Genomic DNA, 19,473 nt, shown 5'->3' on the forward strand with positions numbered 1-19,473 from the left:
AAATCCTTCAGCCTGCCCTGGAAAAGCAAAAAATCACATGAGGAAAAGAAGCTCTACAGCTGTTATGAGCAACAGCGCCTTGACACATGCAGCAAAGGAGGTTTTTATTTGTCAGGAGATTGAAAAAGGATACAGCAAGGATTAAGTTATATTAATGCAGCCGGTGAGGGAGACCCTTTTATACTGTTAGGGTGACAGAAATAAGTGGTTTATAGATCCCTATCCTTTAAAATAAGATAAAGGGGATTGTTTGTAGAGGAAAACCTTGACTATTGAATTTTGCAACATTAATCTGATAACCACCCACTGATTTATCTTCTTTTAGTTCCTGCATCCAACATGATGAATCCTGGACCTCTGAATAATGTTAAAGCCATATCATTTGACAGAATGCAAGGGGCTTCAAACGAATAAGAGAAAACCAGGGACTTTCTTCCAACGTTTCATAAAATCTTCATTTTAATCCATTTTGAATATCCCAAAATAATGATGATCCAGTTTAGTAACAAGGATATTAAGAAAACAGTGGTTATAGGCCTGGTTATTTACAGTGTGTCATCTGTGAGGTGCTTGAGATTTATTAGTAGTAGTAGTACTAGCAGAATTATAATAGTACCTAGAGGCTAGATCAGAGCCCCATTGTGCTGGCTCCTGGACTCTATTTCCTGGGCTAAACATGGGTAGGGGTACATCACGAAAAGTTGAGGGTAGCTAGAAGGGAATTCTTCACATCACTCAACAGTGCTTCCTTAATAAATTAAAAAGCAACACCGATGCCCTCAAAAGAGAGTCCGGTCTAGTTCTTCTCACACAAAAGATGGTATCTAACAGAAGGCTTATAATGGTATATCAGAGGGAAATACCACTGTGATCATCAGGACTGTAACAGAATGAATAAATGGAAATTGTATTCTTCCTATTTTAGACGTGTTAGCAATGAATAAACATATGGAATTTTTTGGATCATGTCTCTCTCACGCACCAAGTTACTGACAGAGATTTTTCGATCATGTTATTGGGGGGTTATTTAAACATATCATTGTAATGTTAATTAATAATAAAAACAAGCATTGATTAATATTTCAATACCTCTACTTGATGTGCAATTAACTGAAGTTACACAAGCAATTAGATGGGGAGCCAAATTACTTTGTAATTTTAAAGCTATTTACACTAATGCTAAATATCCCTCTAAATTATGCCACGTTACTCTATTGTAATTGACTAATATTTCATTAACAAGCAAATATTAACTTAATCTACATAAGGCAATTAATTCAAGGCACTACCAGCCCTGAGTCATTCAAACATACACGTCGTACTAGATACATTTAGATCTTGATGACCCTTATTCATCCCACATGTAGCTATAATGGGTTTACTTCAGGGAAGAATTCTGGAAAAAACATCCATTAAAGCTGTAGCTTCATCTGCTCTATACTTTTGTCATGTTACATATGATGGTATGTTTTTTGGTTATTATTTTTTGTTTATTTCTGTTTGTCTGCCTTCATTATTTAGGCTGATTCTACAAAAGCTTGTGCACATGCCATGAATATTCCCAGTGAAGTCAATGGAATACTCATAGGGCCAGAATCCCAACTGGTGTAAATTGTAACAGCTTTGTTGAAATCCTAGTGCATAAAGTTAAGGATGCCTACGCCTTTGCAGGATTAGTGTTTTAGAATTAAATCTCTTTGGATTCAGGAGCTGTCTTTTACTCTGCATTTGTAAAGCCACTAACAGAATGGGGCTTCAGTCCTGGTATGGGCTCAGATTCAGGAAGGCACTTAAGCATTATGGACTTGAGCACATGCATAAGTGCTTTCCTGAAGAGGGATGCTTTTCTGAACTGGGGCTTAGAAGAATAGTTAATGATTAATAAATAAGGCAGTGGCAGAGAAAGGCAAGCAAAGCAGGGTTGGTTATTTTTAGGGTTTTATTTTCTTTGTACATGACTTGACTTAGACCTCTTTATTTCATGCGGAATATGGGGCTTTCACCACTGCCTTCATCTTTGGTGGTCTCTTGCTGCAGTCTTAGCTTTCAGTTGTATTTCTGTTGTGTGTTCCCAAGCAGTCCTTGGTTTACTTCATCACCTCCTGCTCTGGGGATTCCAGTCCAGTGCCTGTCGTCTTAAGTTGTTCGATTCTTTCCTCCATGTGTGTCCTAGCCATGTCTATTTTCTTTCCATAATTTCCTGTCCTATCAGTTTCTCTTTCATCCTTCTCCAAAGCTCTTCATTAATAATTTTCTTCTGGCCAGCTGATGTTGATGATTTGTCAAGTTTAGATAAGTCTCCATGTTTTAGTGCCATATAGCAAGACTGGCTTTACAATGGGCTTAAATATCTGAAGTTTAGTCTGAAGGGTGAGGTTTCTGTTCCTCCAGATTGCTTTAGCATTGCAAAGACATGTCTGGCTTTTGCTATTCTGGTTTTAACATCTTCATCTGTTCCACCTGTTTTGCTTACAATGCTGCCAAGATATATGAAATGTTGGACTTCTTCAATGTCAGTCCCAGAAAGTGTTATTGGTGTTTCCTGTTGTGTATTGATTCTCATGCAAGCTAAAATATATGATCTTCAGATCTATGCTGAGTTAGTAGGGCTGAAACCATATCCTGATGGGTATAGGACAGGAGGTTGATGTCATCTGTAAAGTCAAGGTCTTCTAGCTTCTGTGTGGAAGTCTATTGTGTACCCCTTGGTTGTTCTGTGGTCTCTCTCATTACCCAATCTGTTACCACTAGCAAGGTCATAGGTGATCCTTGTCTGATGCCAGTGGTTACCTGGAATGGCTTAGTCAGTTTGCTATTATGTATTACTGGGCATGCCATTTTCTTAGAAGCTCTGAAAATATTCACAAATTTCTGGGACATTCCACAGTGGCACAGCAACTATCATAACACCTTTCTATCCACTGTGACAAAGGCTTTTTAGAAATCTTTGAAATTTGCGTAGGGCAGTGACTGACATTTGACTGACACTTCTATGATGTTACATAGGGTTACTATTTGATCTATGTATGATTTCTCCTATCTGAACTCTCCCTGTTCTTGTTGTAACCTTGAATCTACTGTTTTCTTTAATCTGTCTAGGATCATGCACGTAAGAATTCTACTGGGGAGCAATTGCGTGTCTCTCCAATTTTTGCACTGACTGAGGTCTCCTTTCTTTGGCAGCTTCACTATAGGACCATTTTCCCACTTGATTGGTGTTTTTTTGTCTTTCCATATCTTTTGTAAGGGCCTACCAAAATGTCTACTGTGTTCTTCATTTCTGCCTCAAGGACTTCCATGGGAATTTTGTCCAGACCTAGTGCATTTCCAATTTTTAACCAATTGACTTCCCTCTTTACTTCTACTCTAGTGATAGGCCCTAATTTGATGTCCAGATCTTCTCCTTCCTCATTCAGTAGTTAACTAAAATACTGCCTCCATATATTTAATCATTCTGATGTCTTCATTGTTAAATTATTGTCATTATCTCGGACTGGTCGGCTGGTGTTTATTCTTCTGCATCACAACTATCTAGTGATATTAAACAGTGTCTTCATGTTATGTTGTGCTGTGGTGATCTGTGCATCTGTTGCCATTTTGTCTATAAAATCTTGTTTATCTTTCCTGGCACTCTTTTTTGACCTCTTTGTTCTTTGTACATAGGAACATGTAATTTTTGTGACCCAGTGATAGATCCACTGAACATATATCATACATAAAACTTAAGACAAATGTAATGAAGGGTATGTTTGTGTTCATTTTGGATAAAATGTGGTTTGCAGGGTGCTTATGCATAGGGAAGCATGCTGTGGATCACCACCCAAGGAACATTCTAGAGAAGGCCAAGGGGAGGGGGATGAGCTCAGCATGTGGAGTGGAGAAGTATAAGCATGTGATGAACAAATCCATATATGGAAAGGTTAAATTTGATTGGTTAAAGGTTTGTGTTATGTAACTTGTTATGTAAGTGCCATGTGCTATAAAATAACAATGGGAGGGGCTCCTTGCTGGAGGGACTGGGCCTGAGTTTTGTACCAGGGGCTCTCCCTTTGTGCACATTGAATAAAGCCTTGTTAAATTGAATTGAATCGCATTGCATCTAATTGAATTGAATCGCATCAAATTGAATCACATCGCATCGATTCGAAGTCCCTTGATTCTGCCTAGCATCTGACTCATTGGGAACCACAAAATCCCAACAGTAACAAAAGGAATCCAGACTTTGACACCTCACAAATGTTTAGATTCAAGTGACTTCTAAAAGTTTGAGTCTTTTCAGCTAGTATTTTATTTTGTATTATTATCATCATGAATATTTCTTTCCCCGTGTGCCAGAATTGGTTGAAAATATTTCTTTTTTCTGTACAATTAGCATAGGCTCTTGCGCTCTATTTATCAGCTAGAATCTTTCATCAGGCACCCACACACTTAGTTGAGGCTTACCATCTGAGAATGTCCCAGTTACTGGACATATTCTACTATAGCTTTACCATAAGGGCACTAGGGCTTTTTTCAATTAAGGTTTGTTTCAATTTCCTTAGGGGTTGTCCTTTGAAGGTCCCATTTAAGGACACCTTCTCTTTGTTGCAAGGCTTTTTCCACTACATATTTTTTACTATAAATATTTTTGCCATCAGGCTGTTTCTTTCTTCTCCTTCCTACTGAGTATAATACAATAACCATTACAAAGTCTGGATCTTGGAATATGTTGCTAAGCAAATTCCTCTATTTGTTCTCGATCTTTGGACTCAGTCTTTCTCCCACTGAGGTACATAGCAAAACTCTCATTGATTTCAATGGCAGTTGGATCAAGTCTGGAGTGAAGAACTCCACACTTGGTAGCCAGTATCAATATCACAACTCCTAAGTAATACTTAGTTCTTAGATCTCCACGCATCTTACAAAGGAGGGTAAGCTTAATTATAGCCATTTTACAGATGAAGAAACTGAGTCATAGAGGGAAGAAAGTACTTGTCAAAGCATCTAAGTGGCAGGACTAGAAACAGAACCCCTATCTTCTGACTCCCAATCCAGTGCCCTACCCATAGTACCAAAGCTAATCTTCACTATGAATGATGGAAACAGACAGGTCCAGCCAAACTATAATATTTGCATTATATATAGCATGTAGTGTGCAATGATCACATGAGACACACCTAGTTTCAGATTTGTTAGAAACCTGAAATTTGGACAATTCTGTGAGCAGTTTTGCTGAAGTTCAGGAACCTTTTTAGTGAGCATGGAACCAATTTAGAGCACTCTTGGACTTAATTTCCAGTGACGCTGGACTCATTTTAAAGCACGTGTGGTCTGAATAATGGATTTACATCAAAATCATGCGCAATCAGCACTTTCACTGAAAAACCAAATGAAAGTAGCAGTGTCAGCTCTACTCTTCTCAGGCATGAACCCTCTGATCCAAAGCTCCTACGTTCCATATAGTTCTAATGACCTGGCAACACATCTTCCAGCATCACTTCTTTTAAAATGATGCCGAGCTACAGTGGATCCTGATGGGCAGGACTTAGGTGTGGGTAGTATTTTGATACTTTATATCAGCTCATAGCCCTAGGAATTAAGACACTTTCTGTGTGTAACCTTCAATCTAAAGATGGGTAAGGTACTAAAACGCTCCAGTCAAGTGCTGGGTAATAATGTTTATAAGAAAACCCCCATCACCATCCTTTTTCTTGCACTATTTAAAAGCAAAACACTCACGGTAAAATATTGAAAACATCCTTGGCTGCATTTGTTCCAGAGACGTGTTGAAGCTAAGTAAAGACTCAAGGAGCAGTACCAAAATGCAGCTATATTTAGGACTCAGCATGTTATGTTTCTATTTGTTGCACAGCCCTAAGGATTTCTTTAGATAGCTTTTATGGTATTTCTGTTGCCATGGAAACTGCTTTCCGTCCGTCCGCGTGTGCGTGTAGAATGTCTGCATTATTTCCATCTCAACTCGCAGACACAGAAATTCATGTTGTGTTAAACTAGACAAATATGCTACAAAGAAATATCTCTTGGTGCAATGCTCTGTATATAGACAAGCACAAAGGCAGGTATTACGCTTATTATATCTTGGCTATGATTCACATTTGTCCCCCTAGTTTTGCTGCACCTTCCAGTAAGTGCATTTGTCGGGTTGCACCGCTTTCTATTTGAACTGGGAAAATGTATAGATCAGCTAAGTAAGATTTTTAGCACACCTTATTCATTTTTCCTTGTCTTCTAACCTCATTCACAGTCAAAGAATTAAGGAATCCTATAGGGAGAATAATGATTGTTTATTTATCAAGCAATGAACAGGGTATCAATAATATCAATGCTTTTTAAGCATTTGCTGTGGTGAAGAGAGTCACAATTCTCTGAAGTGACGGTTATATGAAGTGACAATTGGTTGGAAGATTGAAGCATCTGTCTTTCCTGGTCTATGCCCCCTCATGCCAGGAGAAAACTGACATGACATGATCAGAACAGAAGTCTGGACTAAATCTTTCACAGTCTGTTAGGGCAGCAGAGATGGCTGCTGGATAATTTCCCCTAGAAGGATGCCATACAGTTAGCTTGGTAGGAAAACAAAAATGAATATTTGCCTTTTGAAAAGCCTTTCCTAGCAGTGTGTTCTGAGTGAAGGTAGGTCTGCAGTAGGATCCCTCCCCACGAGGCCAACAGGAAAGCGTTTTGTGGCCCTCCCTTTCCCTTGCCTGATTTACAATCTGCATTTTCAAAAGGACATCTGCTTTTTACACCAAATGCTGCTGGTGAGAAGACTGCTACCAAAGTCCTCCTTATCCTTCTAGAATTGAGGAAATGGAGATAATCCATAACAGGTCAACTAATTTCACATTTACCTCTGAATCTAGGATTTAACAGTGGCTGGCCAGAATACTGTAAATTCAGCAGTTTGTAGTCAGGGCTGGCTTTAGGCCGATTCCCCCAATTCCCCTGAATCGGGCCCCGTGCCTAAGAGGGCCCCGCGCCTGTGCCTAAGAGGGCCCCGCGCTCTAAAGAAGAGCGCCTAACTTAGGCGCCTTTTTAATTTTTTTACTCACCCGGCGGCGGTCCGGGTCTTCGGCGGCACGTCAGCGACAGGTCCTTCACTTGCTCTGGGTCTTCGGCGGCATTTTGGCGGCGGGTCCTTCAGTGCCGCGGAAGACCCAGAGCAAGTGAAGGACCCACCGCTGATGTGCCGCCGAAGACCCGGACCGCCGCCGGGTATTCGAATCGGGCCCCGCACTTACTAAAGCTGGCCCTGTTTGTAGTTTCTGCACCATGTACCTCAATCCAAGGGAGAAGTCTATGGACAAATTGCTGACTCAGATACAAACCTTTCCCATGAAAATCCATGAGCCATTGATTTTGGTAATCTTTAAAATGTTATTCATTGGATTATTTGTCACATACATTCTTCACCACTGTTCCTCCCAATGACCACTTCCCCCACATAAGTTCGTTTTAGTAATACTTGTTACTTGCTTAAAATCTCTTAAATAACTGTTATTGAAATCCTATTAATCCTTTCAGCCATTATAGTGATCAACGATGAAATAAACATAATAGTAACCACTTAATAACTTATAGGGTGTTACTTAAACATACCCGATCACATTTCTAAAAGGTATAAGCCTAGATCCATCTATGAAAAATGCATTCATGATAGCACCACTCCATGTACAAAGAGCAGCTGTACTTTTGTGCCTCCATATTGTGGACTTGGGCCTTTATTTTTACAAATTTTGTCTGAATTGTGAAGACTTTCTCAACTCCAGTAGCCAATTCTTTCACCCCTAAAACATTTACATCTTTCAAGAGTTCTTACAAGAAAAACACAAATGTATGTGGAATATATGAGGGATTAACTCTTTCTTTACCCACTGTGGTAAACTAGCTCTGATCTCCACCTTTACATGTCAGTTTTACTACTCACTTTCAGATACAACCACCCTCCACTGAAGTTAAGTTATCATTGCAATTGTTAAGCTTATATTAAAATGAGTGGGAAACTGGTTTAGAATGTCTAAACACTGTGTCCTACAAATGATGTTATTCTGCAGTATGGTCAATCTCCACTAGCAAGTCTGGGATTGTCAGTTTAAATAAAATCCTTTAGTTTTAAATACCACCAAATGCAAATATAAATGCCTTTAAGTCCCCTCTGAGTACCCCCAAACCTGGGTTCATCCAGGGACTGATCCGATTAATGGCATAATTTAAAACAGCCTCAGGGACATCTGAGGCATCTATATGTTATACCATGCTGCCCATGGTAGCCCTGTAGCAAAGGACACTGCAATATATCCCCTTTTTCCTACGCAAGCCAATGAAGACAAAAAGGAGAGGAAGCTGTTATGATGGCCCAAGCAACCGAAAGATTTCCCCCACTGCAGGAGAATCCACAGGAGCTATATCTGCTTAGTTTAAGAGTGCTTTGCATGGGGAGCAAGCAGTAGAAAGTGGACTTCTGACTCTGAAAATCAGGCCCTACAAATCCAATCCTACTCCCACTGAAGTTTGCCTTTGACTTCCATGGAAACAGACTTGAGCTCTAATGTAGGGTTTATTTTGCCCATGGTTTCATGTGTCTGAAAAAGTGATGACAAGAATCTTCCCTATAGCAACTGCAGCAAAGCAAGCTTGAAACTCTTTTTCTGAATAGCAATTACTGCAAGCCTCATCTTGTTATGGTGCATGGTACCTCAGCCATCTAAAATAATTATCACAGAGGCAGTAAAGCCTCAACTGTATTTTCCAATCAGGTTGCAAATGTACGGTTGTCACCACTGCATGTAACCCTAGATACAGTTTTGCAATAGAAAGTTCTTGTAATGCAGGTGATTTAGAGATTGTGTTATTGGAAATTAGCAAAAGAGTTAATTTAAATTTTAGTCATTTTTTGTAAACTGTTGAGCTGTAATAAAAATCTACTTCATTTGAAGGAGAAACCTTTGTAGTTTATCCCATTTAGTGGCACTAATTGGACAGATGTCTGCTGCTATAACTAATGATAAATTTTAATCCACAAGGGGCCAGGCATTCATTGGTTTGCATATCATTCACTTCCTTCAATTACTCAGAAGATCTGAAAGAAGTCAACCTAATAGTTCATGAAAGATGCTGAAAGGCACAAAATGATACAGTTTATTTATTATTTTTACCATTGTTTAGGAAAGCTGAGGCTGAAGAAAAATTCAAAGAATCCTTTCTAGAGATTTCAAAAAAGCTGTTAAAGATTATGATTTTCATTACAAAACCTGTTAAACAATGTATGCAGTGAGGTGGATAGAAGCTGAGAATACTATTGACTTCCATGCCGTTCAAAGTTACCTAGAGTTAACAAAACTGATGTATCAGGATGCTGTAGCATCTGTAGGGCCACACCATCATGTGGTAATATTACACTGCCTTGAACCAGCATTTCAATAGCCCTTTCTCAAAATCAGGAAAATACTGAGATGGATTTGGGAGTTCTGTTATTTGGGGAGAACTGCAACGAGTCTATGTCCAGTTGAGACCTGACAACTAAATATTTAAAGGAATGCAGATGTGGTGCAAACATGTTAAATGGTCCTAACTGGTCTGGGATTTCAAGGATCCTGTTATCAGTTCATTTAGCATCCAAAAGCCACTTAGAATTGGAATGGATTTGGCTAATTCCCCTGTGATGGGCTATGTGATCCATTGGAGTCTGGTGATTCTCTTGCACAACTGTGACATGATCCCCCAGGAAGTGACAAGGCCCAAACTTTCAGGTCTGGAATTAGACAGGGAAAGGCTAAATGGTTATGGAGCAGATGCTGCTGGAGCTCATCAGCCTACAGTACTCAGCTGCCATGTGTAAAAGGAGGAAGAAGAAAGCTGTGGCTAATCTGGGAGGGGAGAGAGAGGACTCAACTCAAGAAGAATCTTTTCTATCCTGTTTAGCTCTCAATATAGAGTGGAAAGAAAACTTCTGTGTGAAATGTACTTATACCCCAATAAGGAGAGGAATTAGACCTTTATTTTCTCTGTGTTAGAAGTGTACTGATCATATCCCTGAAGGCCATTGATAACCCTGAACATCAGAATGCTCATTGAGCTTCAGCAGATGCTTGTTACACAAAGGCAGGCAAACACAAAGCGTGATGCTTTAAACTAAATCTTCCCTTTCTTCTGTGCATGTTGTTCACAGCCAGGTAATCTACTAATGATTGAAGCCAACCAGAGGGGGAAAGGGACCTTCCTCTCCACTAAAGCTAGTAAAACCAAATGATGAATACAAACATTACAGTCTGTCCTTTCTGTCAGCTGCAATAAAACAGGCATGCTTTCCTATGGTTTTGTTCTTCTTTTGGCTATGAACTAAAACAAAAAAATTCCATCCAGGTTTCCAAGATGCCTGTAAAAATCCCCAAGATCTGAGCATGAGAGGCAATTACATATTTCAAATTCAATAGATGCTATAAAGTAGCACTGGAGCAATTAGATATTTGTAAACAACTCAGACATAGACGGTGGGATCAACAGAGGATTGGGTTCGAACATTATGCAATGGCTTCTTAATATTCTGCAGTGATAGTGTTTGATTCTCCACTCCACAATCTCTAATTTTACTGTGTAAAGTCATTTCACAATTCCCCTACTGGTTTTCAAAACTCCACATGGACTTGTTTTACTCTACATACCCCTCTGATCTCATAGCCACCTACCTCTTTTGTAGTTTAGACTCCTCTTTACCCCCGACAATGTTTCTCCACAGCTGATCTTTCATTTGTTCTGTTACCTCTACCCCTTCTTTGTCTTCCAAGCCACTGAGTCACTTCTTCTCTCAAATTTTCCCCCAGTGTCTCTCTTTTCTCTCTGTGACTGACTCTTTTTCTAATGTATCATTCAGTGATGTAATACAGAGGTGAACTGCGACATGGTACGTTTAAAATTGATTTCACTATGTATCAGGTACTGACAAGGTGGGAGGGTATAGGCGATGAGTGTACAGCTTAGATAAAAGTTTTCAGATACACTTCTTTTCTGATGATAATGTGAAACTATCATGCAAGGCAAACATGCCCATTTTAACCCATGCAATGCAGTAATTGGAAAGTGCATCACAGTCGGAAAGTTCTGTGCTAATAATTCAAAACATGCCAAGGAAGCTGCTTCCCACCTTATTTGCTGAAAACCTTTGACTCAGAACCTCCTGCATGAAAATCTAAAAGGCTCAGAAGGCAAAAGGTTTGAAGCTGAATGTAGGTATAGAAGAAGCACTTTTCTAGCTTGATTTTCTTTGTTTCCTGCAGCTGAGAATCAGCCTGTCTTTTCAGCTATCAGAGAAGAACCTGCTTTTGAAGGGCATCCTTTGAAAAGCTCAGTTAAGAAGATTTAATAGTTAGAACAGCTGCTAAATTGATAGATTTATACAGTGTCAAAGACTGATGGGACAAAGTTGACAATTGAACTGGAGTTTTCATCTGAATGTTTGGTCTGACTCAGGTATATGTTGTTGTCTTATTAGAGTTTAAAAATCTTATTTTAAGACTGCATCAGCAAGACACTAAGAAGTCACACTGGAGGGGAACTCCAGCTACATGTTATTTCTTGATGATTTATATGTCAATTTGCCAGTAGCTCAGACTGGATACAAGTTTTTAAATTCAATTATTTTGCTATGAAGAAAACAATTATTATAAGCAGGTAGTCTTGCAATATTTTCTTCTTAACCTTGTTTTCATTCCTTTCTCCTTCTCTGTACTATGTTGAAAGGTTAAGCATCATAGTACCATTGAAAGGAGCTGTAGGATGTCTTTAATGGAGACATAATAAAACCTCACAGAAGCAAGTGGAATAATTATATATTTCCCCTTTTGTCTCTTAAAGGCCACAGTTAAGGTTATGGGAACATAATTTTCAAGAAAGAAAATAATCACGCTTAAGTCGTGGGAGAACAGTCTCTCTACATACATAGTAACAGTCATTGTAAAAATTCCCATGAGCAACTAGCCTTTAAATAGGATGTTGGACAAAGCCTCGTTACGTATCTTCCCAGGGCTTGCATTCTTTTTCTCTATTTATAAAGCTATTTAAAGAGGAGTGATTTCTCACTAGCCTCCCTGTTCCTCTTAATACTGGAAAATCTAAAGGTCTCATTACTCAAACCCAGTATTGCAGGGGTGGCCAACCTGAGCTTGAGAAGGAGCCAGAATTTACCAATGTACATTGCCAAAGAGCCACAGTAATACATCAGCAGCCCCCCCATCTGCTCCTCAGCCCCCAGTGCCTCCCGCCTGCTGGCAGCCCCCACCAATCAGCGCCTACTCCCGCCACTTACCGCAATCAACTGTCTCACATGCACAGGAGGCTATGGGAGGGTGGGGGGGAGGAGCGAGGGCATGCAAGGCTCAGGGGAAGGGGCAGGGGCCTTGGGGGAAGGGGTTGAGTGGGGGCAGGGCTTGGGGCAGAGCAGGGGGTTAGGCAGTGAGCACCTCCCAGCACATTGGAAAGTTAACACCTATAGCTCCAGCTCTGGAATCAGTGCTCCAGTGCTGGAATCAGGTAAGGTGCCGCATATTAACCTCCGGAGCCACAGGTTGGCCACCCCTGCAATACTGTTAACAGTATGAGTTGTGGCTTCCAACCCCAAACTTCCTTTATTTTTCTATGAGCAGGGTAGGCAAATGTGTGGTATCAGCAGACAATGGAACTTAGAAGTAAAGCAGTCATATTATATGGGTTTTTTATAAAAAGGAGGTAGCTAAAGTTTAGCCCATTTAATCACGTGTAACAATAAAATGAATAAGTTGCCATTGAGAAACTGCTTCCTTATGTAATTTTTTTTCCAAAGGGAGTTTTCATGAACATCTAACATCATTCCAAAGGTGAACTTTTAGGAACTCTTCTAGTTAAGCAAAATAAATATCAAAAAGCTTTCAGATTTGCCCAACACTAATTATGATGCTGAAGTTATTTCTTCTAGTCTGGCCCTCAGTACATCTGTAATTTTCTGCAAAAGTGCTATTTTTGAAGAGGAAAAAATTATGGATAAGGGAAGCTATTTGGAGCTGTGCAGAACTCAGAATTTCTGATTCCCAGAATTTCACTGGAAAACATTCATTGATTCATTTTTTGCACTAGGAGGGACAAGAATTTGTAAAAGGAAAGGGGGGTCCTAGAAGGGACTCATTTATTTGCTTCCTTTCTCCTTTTTTTGCCTTTCCAGTAGAATACTAAAACAGGTCTGTGTTTATTGTATGTTTCTGGTGTCTGGCTACTTCTAAAGTTGTTTTTCTCTCTCACTATGTTTCTTGTTACATTAGTTAATAATGGATTAATTAATAAATTAAATGTTTCACAAAATAGTCGTCCCTTGCTCGTATAATGTATTCATCACAAAATGCACCTGTGCTGTGGTGGAAGGAATCTAGTGAGGAATGCTCATCACATGTGAAAGGAAGTGAGTGCTTTACAAGTGACGTGATGCATTGTGGAAATCAATACAAAATCAGGCACATACTTTCCTCTGGAAATAAAACAAAAAGAAATGGTTGGGAAACCAATTTCAACTTGATGTTTGGGATTTTTTAAACCTCTAAATTGTTATTCCCACCCCTACTCTGAACATTAACAACCTTGTTTGAAATTCTGTTATTACTCAGCCTGAAATCCTGTTAGGGCAGAAGAGACAAGCTTGTACATTTTGAAATGATTATAACAACATGTGAAAAATAAGGATGGCTCAAGCTGCAAAATTCAGATGAGAATCCTGATTCCAATTAGCATGAAGTTAGAGGGTGTTCGTTCACACCCAGAGTTTCATTCAGCTGATTATTAAGATGGGGGGCATTTTCAAAATTCCATTCCAGACATGAGCTACCCCCAAAAAACCTAAACAAACAAACCCCCAGCCCATCAAAACTTCTAGGGTCATATTTAATTAAAATGCACTAGCTCAACACAATTCTAGCTGCTTTGGGCTAGTAAATGACATAACTACCACAACCTAAAAGTTCTGGGCTTAAATCACTAACCAGTATAAATAACAATATGAGTTTCATCTACTCATAAGTTTTGTTATTAGTCTGACATCTATTGACTTTTCCCTCAAGATCAGAGAGAGGTTATTGGTTTGACAGCAAACAAGGTTGTAACTGCTATTGGGTGCAGTCTGAATGGGACAGAAACAATAAAACAGACAATACTTGAGGTCTCTGGTTTGGTTCCAATGTTGCTGGATTTTTATTAGAGTAGGCAAAACCATACGAAATTTGAAACACTCAACAGTCATTCCTAATGCTGACTTTGCTTCTCTTCTGTGATGCTGAAAAACGCATTAGGTGGAGGCCCAGTAATCTGCATAAATCCGTAGCTGAGCTACTACACCCAGTAAGAAAATCTGGAGGAAAACAAAACACATGGAAACAAAAAAGGAAAATGTCCTACAGAAGAATGTTGGGAGCCTATGGACAGGTCCAGAGGAGGTTTTCTGGCTCACAGAGTCATTTTAATGCTGGCTTATTGGGTATGGAGTTATAACTGTAATATTGGAGTGAGGGTGGACAGGAGATCATCTATCTTTTCATCAGACCTACTGAACCTTCCATTTGCCTCCACTATTACAGTCCCTTCTCCATACTGCAATCACTGCACACTGTGACCACTATTCCTCAGAGGTAGTGCAAATAAGTGTCTTGAAAATATGGCCTAGTTTAGCATTTGTGTGTTACAACCAGCTAAATTTGTCATGCTCCCATCTAATACACAGGCAGGTGTTACACCCACATTTTAAAATCTATAGCATTTCAACCACAAGAGTTCATTTTTGGGGAATTTCACCTTCGTTACAGAAACACCGTTATTTGAACTTGCCTTAGGATCTTCCTTTTCTTCTTTGCTCCATGCACAAGTTGAAACAAGGCAGATATTTAATCTGATAAAAATCTGTTTTGAGGGAAGATGCCTGGGATCTCCTCGTTCATTCAGTAGGGCTTTTCTGCATATTACAATGGCAACATGACTGTGCAATCTGAGTACACACTGAATGGCAGGCAAGTCAGGTAAAAAAAAACCCAGCAGTTTTCAACAAGCCTGTCCATACACATCTTTTCAATTTCCACTACATTAAATCTCTCTGGATGATATGCCATGATGTTGTCTGTCACAAAGTCAGAGACAAACTCAAATGGCTATGCTATGACAATGTAATCATGGAGCAGGGGTTGGAGGTGGTGCTGGTCAAGAAGATGTGAAGGTAGAGAAAGAAATAGTCCTCTACCCATATTGTCTAGCATGTATATTCAATATTTAATCCAAGAAATAATATTTCAATATTTAATATTCAATAATAATTCAATATTTAATCCAAGAAACTATAATTCGTGGACATACTGAAGCATGGGATTTCTGGCATTAACATTATCCGGCATCAGGATCTGGCATCAATTTTCTGTGAGTAGATGGTGCTGCAAGTAGCAAAATATCTACCGCTGCACCTGTAAGTGTGCAGTGTCTCTGCTTCTCTCTTTAGAGAGGCAGTGAATGTGCTACTCCTGGGGAAATTCTACGCCACTGTGTGTGCACAGAATTCATGTCCCCCCAGATTTCTTTGCTTCCCTGCAGAAAAATGACTTTCTGACAGGGGAGCAAAGGGAAGTTGCAAAAGCAGTCATGCACCGCTCCGTAAAAGTGCAGGTACATCGTTTCAGGCACCCGGAGCAGTCGGCGGAGAGGCAAATCACCACAGGGCTGGGGACACCCCAGTCGGTGGCTCCGACCCTACTCCAGGATCAGTTGCTAGTCCTGGCTGAACTGGAGGTGAAAGAGGATGGAGCTTCCTCTTCCCCTGCAAGGAGTGGCTGGGGCTGTGTCAGACCCATGCCCAGAAACCTCTCCCAGCTGCAGGAAGCTCAGTATCCTTCCTTGCTTCCTGCCCCTATTATTCCTCAGCCACGGGGGGAGAGGTCACAGTATGGGGAGATGCTCCTCCACCTTCACCCAACTCCCCCCAGTCCTCTGTACCTGAACCCCACCCCACTGAACCTCAACCCCTGCATCTGGAGCCCCCATGCAACCAGACCTCCTGCTTCCAGACCCCCACCTCTGCACCCAGACCACCCCCACTGAGCTCTCTGCATGCAAACCCCACCCTGATGAGCCCCACACTCCTGCATCACCCTGAGCCCCCACATCCAGATTCCCACCCCACTGACCCCCAACTAGCTGCACTCAGATCCCCATCCCCTCAAGCCCCACGCCCCCAGCACCCAGACCCCCCACTGAGACCACCACACCCAGACCCCTCATTGAACCCCAACTACCTTCACCTGGAAGCCCCTGTAGAGTCCCATTGCCCCTGCACCTGGATCCCCCACAACAAGACTCTGTGCATTCAGATCCTGCCACACCTAAACCCCCACTGAGCTGCCTGCACCCAGATTGTCCCACACAGAACCCTCTCACCCCACACCTGGATCCCTTTACACTTGGAACCTGCCTGGTTGAGCCTGACTGCCCCACACTCGGTGCACCTGGCGCAGAGGGGCAGTTCCCTAGGGTATTTCTGGGGCAGGCCCAGCCCTTGTGCTGTAACGGGGTCGGGTGCAGCCTCAGCACTGAGTCCGTGTCCCGAGGGAGGGGAGGGGTTGCAGGGTAATCCCCCACCTTCATGCAGCCTGTGGTCCCACTGTCCATGCTGGAGCCTCCTCATTTATTTACTGACAAATAAAACTTGCAGAATTTTAAAATATTGTGCACAGAATTTTTAATTTTTTGGCACAGGATTCCTTCAGGAGTAATGTGCTTCTACAGAGTAAAATACTCGCTTGGGGGGGCCTTCGCTTTCACTCTTTCTTTTTTTGTTGTTTTCCTTAATCTAAACTAAAAGTAATTTGGAGCGAAAGTTTATGCTGTTCTTTGTACATGGACAATATAATATATCTGAATTTCCCGAGGCTGTGAAATTTGGCTGGGAATATCATGACAACCGGCTTTCTTTTGAAATCTTTGGTAACTACTATTTCTGGTCATGCTGGAAAAGAGCAAAGGGTCAGGATGGGATTTTATTTTCTTGAGATCAGTTAACAAAATGTGGTCTGAACTAACCAGCCAAAAAGGACTACATGTGCTGTGGTCTGTTATTGTTTAAAGCAACACTCATTCTTGGTGGTGTGAGTTATACATGTTGTGAGACAGTCACCCTTGTACAAAAGGCTAGCATGAGGCCCATGCACCACTTAAAGTCCTACTTAAACCAGGGGTGATTTTACCCACTGGGCCAAATACCAGAATTCTTAATAAGATTTTATTCATTTCTTACTCAAGCAAAGCTCCCATTGAAATCACCAAGATTTTTCCTGCGTAATGGTTTGACCCAGGATAACTTCGTCTCTTTCTGCTGCACCATATGGGGCTAGTTTCAATAGCTCCTGAGCCCAGCTGCATTCTGTAGTTATGCAACATTTTCGTCGAGCAGTAGCATCATCTGGTTCTGTGGCTGGATTGCTGGCTGGCTTTGCTGGTAGCTGCAGTGGCATGTTGCTGCTCAAATTACCTCCCAGTCATTATGATGTAATTGCCTGAGCATGGTTTAGATGAGGTTGCTCGTTAATAACACTTCAAACAAAGCCCTGCCTAGCTCTAGACCCATGAAGAAAATGTTAGGAAAGCTGCAGAGTTGGAGGAGGAAGGGAGACTATCATTGCCTTTTTTTATGCATCCTTCCATAATACTGGACTCAGCCCCAGAAGCAAGGGGGATTCTTCTTTGAAGATGATGCTGAATAGCTGTAGAAGAGAGAAATCTTTGAGGTACACTCATTTCTGGAAGCTGTTCCTCCATATCGACACTCTGCATTTTTCTGTGAAACTCAGTAGTGGATTTGTATAGGATTCATCTTCTTTATAACCTAGGTGTCTAACCTTGCACTTTATTTGGATAATTGGATAAGAAGCAGTGCAGTGTAGTCTGTCTGATTCTCTAATGTATAGTTTTTTTCTGAACTTCCTACATCTCAATGTTTGTGTCTCTCTTACTCACAAAAGGCTGCTCAGTGCATTGTGTGTTTAGGTCTCCAGTTGGGTATCTACCCTTTCTTTGCTTCTTTTCTCAAACCTCTTTATAAGAAGTATTCTGCTTTTCCCAGATTCTCCCAATTTTACCCTAGAACCAGTCCAGGGAAATCTAATAACTGTATGTCTCAACATGCATCTGAAGACGTGGGTTTTTTACCCACAAAAGTTTATGCCCAAATAAATTTGTTAGTCTTTAAGGTGCCATTGGACTCCTTGTAGCTCATAATAGTTTATCTCAGTTATCCAAAGGTAAATCCAGAGTAACTCCTAATAACTCCATTGACTTCAGTGGGGTTATTCTGGATTTATGCTCGTGTAACTGAGAGCTGATCCAGCCATATACTGAGAAGAATGGTCCGTTGGCTAGGGCTCTAGCCTGGAGTTTGAGTGTCTAGAATCCAATTCACTGCTCTGCTACAGACTTTCTGTGTAACTTCAGCTAAGTCACACAGGGGCCAGATTTTTAAAGGTATTTAGGTGCCTAAAGTTGCATATAGCTGCCTAGTAGATTTCAGTGGGAGTTCGGTGCTTTTGAAAAAGCAACATGTTTAAACCACTATTTACAGTACATCACCTATGAATTTTAAAGTTTTCATACACCTCTACCCCGATATAACCTGACCCGATATAACACGAATTCAGATATAACGTGGTAAAGCAGCGCTCCGGGAAGGCGAGGCTGCGCACTCCGGTGGATCAAAGCAAGTTCGATATAACACAGCTTCACCTATAACGCGGTAAGATTTTTTGGCTCCTGAGGACAGCGTTATATCGGGGTAGAGGTGTATCTACCCCCTTCTCATGTGCCTCTGGTCCAAAACCTGAGGTCCTCACTCAATGGTAACTCAGTTCTTACTCAGGCATAACTCCTGTTGAAGTCTCAGAAGTCAAGACAGTATGAAATAAGTAAATATTTCAGGATTTGGATGATAGAAAAAAAAATAGATTATATGAGCATAGAACTGTTTTCATTATACATCAGCTGCTTTTTAAGGAAGTCAAAGAACAAAATGTATGCACAGGATTAAAATGAATAGTGCTCTGTAGTGCACCTGGTTATTTTAGAGCAAGTACAGCAAAGTCAGCAGTTGCTGCAGCCCAATTTTCTTAATTGTCACAGCCCTGTGGCATAAGACATGTGCCAGTTCAGTGGGCCTCCCAGTCAGAGTCTCATAAATATAAATTGTGCTGGGAGGTCACCATGATTCTTGCATAAATCACTTTTATAAATCAGCCCAGTGCAAAATAATGAACAAAACAACAAACCCACGAAAGTGCAGGAAATAATAGGATGTACGGAAAGGGCTGCACAGAGGGAAGTTCATGCTAGAGAACATCAATTTATGTCTGCTATGTGTGACTAGTCTGCAGGCTGCATGAGGCAAAGCTGTTTACTTTCACAACCAAGCAGGTCATTAAAGTGTGGACTACTTGTACC

The sequence above is a fragment of the Terrapene carolina genome, unplaced genomic scaffold (genome assembly GCF_002925995.2).
Source record: "Terrapene carolina triunguis isolate 2854851 unplaced genomic scaffold, T_m_triunguis-2.0 Scaffold629, whole genome shotgun sequence".
Lineage (NCBI taxonomy): Eukaryota > Metazoa > Chordata > Testudines > Emydidae > Terrapene > Terrapene triunguis.